This window comes from Notamacropus eugenii, chromosome 4, assembly GCF_028372415.1.
Source record: "Notamacropus eugenii isolate mMacEug1 chromosome 4, mMacEug1.pri_v2, whole genome shotgun sequence".
Classification (NCBI taxonomy): Eukaryota; Metazoa; Chordata; class Mammalia; order Diprotodontia; family Macropodidae; genus Notamacropus; species Notamacropus eugenii.
Window position 1 is genome coordinate 79,284,873 of NC_092875.1, and position 7,633 is coordinate 79,292,505.

The window sequence follows — 7,633 nt, forward strand, 5'->3', positions numbered from 1 at the left end:
TTGAGGCCATTACCTTTGGCAATTGGTCAAGTCATTTAGACACTCCACCACCACAGATATGCCTTAGGATACTCTGATTGTCTATTTCTTCCTTCCCTGTGCATTTTCACTGATTTGTCTTCCATCCCTAAATTGCTGGGAAGATGACTAAGTTTCCAAAACTGTGAGAAGCTAAATTCAACCCAAGGAAAGTACTTTACTTTCTGACACCTAATTCCTATAAATAGCATATTTCTACATCCTAATAAGCATGAGCTCTTTGATTCCCCTTAAGTTTTCAAAGCACTACATTTGTTATCTCATGTGATCCTCACAACCCTATGAGGTAGATAAGTTTCTTATACTCATTTTACAAATGAAGAAACAGAGATTCAGACAGACTAAGTGACTTGCCCAGAGTTAACAAGTCCGATTATTCACTGTGGCATCTTGTTGCCTAAAATTCTTGGGGACTGGAAAACTGAAACAACATTGTGTACCTTTTTTTTGTACAAAAAGGAAAAGCTTGTGAACCATTGTTTTGTGGGGAGGGGATAGGGAAGGGAGAGGGAAGGTTGAGCTACTAATCCCACCAATTAATATAATGATGGTAATCTCTTCTCTGATCCTTCTAAATGGAGACACCAGGCCTATTTGTTGCCCAGGTGGCTGGTGAAAACCCTTTTCTGATGCTGCAACTTTCCCCTGAGATCCCTGGAGAACTTTCCACATACTTTCCCCATCAGCTGTCTAGGATGTTATTGACCTTTTCCTCACTCCAGATGTGCCCCTTCCAGCTGTCCCATATGAGTGGTCTTGAATAGTTGGAAGAGACCCTACCCCAGACACAGGACTGATGGGCCATTTATCACCTCTCTAAAAATAAAGTTCATTATAAAATTTGTAAGTTTTATGTACATGGTCTATTTCTCCCATGGGTTTGGCATTTTGTCACAAAAATCACTCATTTAAAGGATAGTTACTGCTAAATGTGGGAAATCTTTGACCTTTCTTGCTTGTTAGTCCTTAGTCATGTTTTCCAACATTTCTTATCATTGTATTCTTTTTTTTTTTTTTTTTTTTTTTTGCCCTGAGACCTGGGTCAGGCCAAAACAATAGTTTTATTATTTCAGCATTCAGCAACATCTCAGCCATCAAAAATAAAACTCTAACACCGAAGGAAGGAAGGAAGACTTCTCTACAGCATGATTAGGTAGGCTGCATCCAGAGCCCCCCAGGGCGCCACAGGCAGGAAGGATGGTGGTTATTCATTCATCCAATAAATTAGAAAGCGCAGAATTCAGGGGGCCAACTGCTCATTTCTGGGCTGGCATAAGGTCATCGATGGACTGGCCCTGCTCCAAACGCTTCTCCATCTCAATGAGCAGCTTCACACCATCCACCACCATCTGCACCAACTCCACCTCTGAGAAGCCCAGTCGGTCAGCATTGGAGATGTCAAAGACACCACCCACAGCTGCTGTGTCCACACCCCCTGTCCCCCTCTTCTGCAGTCTCAGTTTCTTCAGAACCTCACCAAACTTCTCATGCTTGCCCAGGTGGGGAAGTTTGATGTGGACACCTGCACGTAGGCCTGTGCCCAGGTTGGAGGGGCATGTCAAGATGTAGCCCAGGTGAGGATTCCACATGAACTCGTAGTTCTTGGTCTTAAAAAGGGTTTCAATCTGGGTAAGCCCTGTGCAGAACCGTGTAAACACCTCCTTCATGTTACCTCCCTTCTGCATGGAGATGACCCTCAGGTGATCTTCCTCACTGATCCACACCAGAAAGGTCTTGTTGTCATTGTGCCAAATGCCCCTGCCATCGGGCCAGTCTCGGGCCATGCCAGAAGCCAAGAGGAGTGGGGAGACAGGCTTGTCGAAGAGGAAGTGGTCATCAATCAGCTGCTGCTGTTCCTGCTCAGTCATGTTTTTCAAAGCATAGTACTTCCCATTGAGGTCACCTTCCAGGCTGGCCAGAGCTTCCACAGACAGCTTCTCTATGGCACGGCGCTCGCCCCGGCTACAATGTGGAGGCAAGCAGAATCCTCGGATGCTTCGGCCAGTTCGAACACGGGAACTCAGAACGTAGTTTGGATCCAGGTCATCACCACCCTGCAGATTGTCAGGGTTAAGATCAGTCTTATGCTCATCAGAAGGCTTGTAGCCTCCATGTCTGTCCTCAATAATGGGATCAAACAGTTCCTTGAACACTTCATAGCTCTCTTCATCTCCAGCCACACAGCCCACAGTCATGATGAATGGGTGCCCTGGGTTGTCCACACCGGTTTGGATGACATCATCCAGGCAGAAGCCGCTTGATGTAGCCTTATCCCGGAGTTTTTCATAGAGCTCAGGCGTCAGCACCTTAACCATGTGGTTGTTGTGCGAGGAGAGGTCGGGATATTCCTCCTCGGCGGGGTAGCGGGACTTCAGCATGTTGTGGCTATTGGAGAATGGCATGATGGCAGGAGGCGAGGGCGCTCCGGGGGTCGCGGAGGACGAGCGGGCGGCGAGGATGCTGCTGCGGCGGCGGCTGCGCGGGGCTCCCAGGCCACCGAGGCTCGAGCTCAGTCACCGAGTCCTTATCATTGTATTCTTGGGGACCTACCTTTACAGTAAAGTCATCAAGTATTTGTGGAAGAAAAATTCAGTACTTTTTGTCATGTTTGTCAGAAATAAATTTATTAATTAGCTAAATGTAAACATCTCTGGGTGGGGGTTGGAGGTGGGAAAGAGAGAGAGAAAGAGAGAGAGAGAGAGAGAGAGAGAGAGAGAGAGAGAGAGAGAGAGAGAGAGAGAGAGAGAGAGATTCAAAAGGACATAAATCTCTCCTGTTATTGAAAATCTGACTGCCACCACCATTTTTACTTACAATTTTATAACCATAGAACAAAGACAAAATCCCACAGTAAGATAAAATTAAATTACAAAAGCAGAATTACAAAATTTGGCTTTAGGAATTTAATTGAATTCTACTAAAGAAAATTTAATGTTAGCAGGTAAGATTTTCACTAGAAAAAATACTATAAAAATTTTAATAAAGAGAAGTACTCCTTGGAGATGATGTCCTTTCGGAAAAGGAAAGCCTGGTCCAGGGGATTTCAAAACAAAGGGATACCTCCATTGGTTACCATGGGGAAATCCCTTTATCTAATCTTGGTTTTTGGCAATCTCATCTTCTCCCAGAATTTAATTATATTCTATTCAAGTATAAGGGAGGGGTGATGATTTAGTAAATTGGTTGAGTTACTCCACCCCATTGAAAGTAAGTCAGAAGATGTTCAGCTACCTTACTGAGATGAGACCAATCAGTCAATGAAATATTTTAGATTAAGTGTGAAAAATCCTTGGAAGAACTGGAGTGAGGCTGACCAGAAGACTGTTCAGATTTACTGAGTAAAGTCATAGCCTGTTGGTCTTCTATAAAATAGCAAATCAATGGAAAATTGGGAGACTGAGGAATCTAGAGAGATTACTGTCAGTCTAGGAGCAAGTAGCAAAAGGGAAAAGAGCTTTATGGAAAGAAAAGAAAAAAAATCTCCAAAATATTGGAGAATATTAGCACCAGAGATCTTTGGAACTTGTCCACATTAATGTACTGATCTCAGTAGCAAGAATGTAAGTCATATAGTGGTGGCAAATGATCACTTTGCAAGGTATCTACAAGCATATATACCCAATCAGGACCATAAGACTTCTATGGTTGCTAAAATATTTTGGGAGAAGCACTTCTCAGTGTATGGATCCATTTGGCTCAAGGCAGAGGCTTTGAAAATACACTGTTCAAAGAACAGTGGCTGACTTTGGCTGACTTTAAGAAATCTAGAACAATGCTTTACTGCCCTCAAAGGGACCTACAAACTGAACATTTCAACAGCACTTAATGAACATGTAAGGAACAATGAACAAAAAATCTCAATGAAGCCAACGTGTGGTTTTCCTAGTACATGCTTGCAACTCCACCAAGAGTGATTACACTTCCTTTACTTACTACTTGACTATAACCTATTTTGTGATGCTTGGACATGACACCTCCCTACCTATTGATTTGTTTTTTGGATCTCTGAAGGTGGAGAGACTATAAATACCTATAACCAGTATTTCTCTCAGCTGAGAAAGAAGCTAAAGGAAGCTTACTACCTAGCTATAACTTTAGTCAAGGGGAAACATGCAACTAAATGATGTCCAAGTCTGTTATCGAGGTCTTTAACAAGATGATCATGTTCTGTTGAGAAACTTCAGTATTCATAGAACACAGTAGATAGTAGACGGATGGAGAGGCACTCCACATTTAGCAGTGAAGAGAGTAGACAAGTTGCTTGCTTTTCTTTTGGAGACATTTAACATTTTAAATGACTTTCCCAGGCTTACACATCTAGTAAGTGTCTGAGGCCAGATTTGAACTCAGGTCCTCCTAACTCCAGGGCCAGTACTCTATCCACCTTGCTGCCCCAATATGTTTGCTTTTCAAAATAGACTCAGAGGCTGGTGGGGACCCTACAAAGGTGATCCTCCTTACAATCAAAGAGGGTGGGGACATCTAGAATTGAGTTGGAAAAAAATAGAAAGAGAAAGTAGTTTTGAGTGATGGCAGAGAACAGGTTTATTATCAAGGAGGGTGTCTTACTGGCTCCTTGAACCAGAAGATGATAATTATGCCACCACTTTTACCTTCCTCTGATGCATTACTCTACTAGTCTTCGAATTTGGGAGGGAGAGAGCTAAAAGATCCTTTAGTTTCCAGTCTGGTTTGTGGTCTTGAGAATGTCAGAGGCAACAGACAAATGGCCCTTGAAGAGATGTGTTAGAATTACACAATTATTCTGGCTCAGCCTCCTACTCACTACTGTATCTAGATACCATGTCAGTCTTTATTATAAATATGAAGCCCTCTGCATTTTTACTACAGAACAATAAAGTGAAGAGAACTCTTTCAGATGCCCCAAACAGTACACAAGGTAGCATAATATGGGTGAGGGCATTGCGTTAAACATTTGGCCAGTTATATCTGTCACCATGAAGGAAACAATGTAGTAAGTGGAGAAAAAGGCCCAGCATTCAAATACATTTTAGTTTCCAGTCCTTTAATCTTTGAAACAGTAATCAGAAGGCTCTAAAGATTAGGAAAGTTATCTGAGATCAAGCTGGTCCAGATTAAAGGCGATTGGAATTTAAATGTAATGTTATTGTGTGTGTGTTAGCTGGCCAGAAATTAATCTATTACCTTTGGCCATATAAAATAGATATTCTTAAGCTATATACCAGTTGTTCCAGAATAGTTATTGCTCAGCTGAACTTACTTCCTATTCTTTGTTCAATCAAATAAACCTCAAGATGTGCTGCAACTTCTGTTCTCAACCCTTTTTTTTTGCATACTGCAGTTATATGGTTATAGAAGCTATAAAGTTCACTAATTCCCTATTCCATGCCAAATACTTAATATTATTCCAAAATCACTTGAAAATAGACTAGACACTTTCAGAGTATTAATCTTCCCCAAATAAGGATGGACTGCTCTATCCTACATGCATCCTTTCTCAGGATCCCTAAATAAGAATTAGACTCCCTTTTGGGGCCATAAACCTGGAAGATGTGTTGTGAATGACTGAATTTCTATGAAAGCATATGGAGGGAAGGGAGAGAGGAAAGAAAAAGGGAAGGAAAGAAAAAAGAAGGAAGGGAGGGAGGGAGGGAGGGGGGAGAAGGGAAGAAAGGAAGGAAAAAAGGAATGAAGGAAAGTAGCATTTATTAAATACTTACTATGTGCCAGGACTTGTACTAAACTGGAGATACAAGTACAAGAAAAAAAGAAAGACCATCCCAGCCTACAAGGAGCTGACATTCTAATGGGGGTGAATACAACTGCACAAAAGGGAGCCAAAAAAAAAAAAAAAAGCAGAAGAGGGGAGGGATGAATGTACTGGTTGAGGAGGCACAGTTTTGAAGCCTGGAAGTTGAGATCAGAGCTTGAAAGAGAGTGAAGGCAGGCTAGCCTGAGCCTTTCCACAAGATGAAAGTCCCCGGAAGAACTCACCAGTGGGAGAAGGGGAAATGCCCAGGGGTGAGAAGACCACAGGGCTGGTTGTATGTTCCTTGGTAAGGAGGTCCCAAATCCTGAGAGAGGGCTCAGGATGAGACTGTAATTCAAGAAGTTAGGAATTCAGAAGCACAACTGGGAGAGGAAACCCTTTTTAAAGGGAGGGGACTCATTGTCACTGACCAGGCTACTGGGATTTTTCTGCTGGTTTTCTCACCCACGCTGAACCTCATTTCTTATTCTGGGCTCCTGTTTTTCAGACTTGTAGAGCTCTGAGTTTCTCTTCGGTAAAATTGAAAATATAAAGAAATGCTGTTTTCTTCTAAAGCCCCTCCAGACAACTAAGAAAAAAATTTGTTGGAAAGGTAGGTGATAGATTGGAGACAAAAAGACTTTTTTTTTTTTTTTAAAAAAAGGAAATGGATTAAGAGGTGTCCTCACACTTTTAACAAAGAATATCTTCTGTCTTCTTAGCTTCATTACCTCCTCACTCCTGGGCAGTGATTGGCACCACAATCGCATCTTTCTCTATTGAGAAAAAATTTTGATGTCTCTCAAAGGGAGGAGGTCTTTTTATTTACCCCAGGACTGGGGGGAGTAGTCCAGAATGGAATGGACTGGTCACACTATGATTCAATTATTTTAGAACATTAACCCCAAACTCTCTTAACACATGAGAATCATCTGTATCCCCTCCTTCTTATCCCCCTTCTCCCCTTTTCTTTTTTTTCTCCTGTTTCCCTGTTGAGCTAAATGCATTTCCGCACCTATTTCTTTATAGGTATCCTGCCCTCCTTTGACCAGTTCAGATGAAAGGGAGGTGCGAATGTTTCTGCCTCCATCTCCCTTTCCTCCTTATTTGTGTAGTCTAGTCTTGATTATGTGAGATAATTTCACCTACACATCTCTCTTTTCCTCCCTAGTGTATTTCTTTCTCCCTTCCTTTCCTTTCTTCTTTAAAGATCATTAAAATATGATAACACCACTCCCATCTCTTCTGCCATTTGATTCCATCTGTGATCCCTAGTGATAATAGGGTTCTGAGGAGACATGTTTTCCCTGTATTAGCATGAAAACAGTTTATCCTTTTTCCTTTAATCCCTTATGATTGCTCACTTGTATTTATCTTTTTCTATTTCTCTTTACTCTTGCACTTATATTTCAAAGTTTCCATCCAGCTCTGGTCTTTTCATCAAGAATGTTTGGAGCATCTTTATTCCATTAAAGTACTATACTCCTCTCCTTGCCTACCTCCTCCAATGGGATTATTTTTATTTTTGTTGAATAAATTATTCTTGGTTGTAAACCTTTTCTTTTGCCTTTCAGAATATCACATTCTAATCTATCTGCTTTTTATTGTTTATTTATTTTAAGTTTTCAACTTTTATTTCCACTAAATTTTGAGTTCCAAATTTTCTCCCCATCTCTCCCCTTCCCTCTCCTCCCCTCAAAACACTGAGTGTTCTGATTCCTCCTTCCACCAATCTACCCTCCCTTCTAACCCCACTCCCTTCCCTAATTCCCATCTTCTCTCTTTTCTTGTAGGGCAAGATAAATTTCTATACCCCATTACCTCTATTTCTTATTTCCCAGTTGTATGCAAAAACAATTCTCT

General features: G+C 41.5%; 1 pseudogene across 1 annotated transcript; it reads right to left on the bottom strand.

Annotated features, from left to right (window-relative positions):
* Positions 1-1,081: 1,081 nt before the first annotated feature.
* LOC140500094 (creatine kinase B-type pseudogene) lies at positions 1,082-2,558 on the bottom strand (annotated as a pseudogene). Its single transcript, XR_011965615.1, has one exon. The product of XR_011965615.1 is annotated as a creatine kinase B-type pseudogene (transcript).
* Between the last annotated feature and the right edge of the window lie 5,075 nt (positions 2,559-7,633).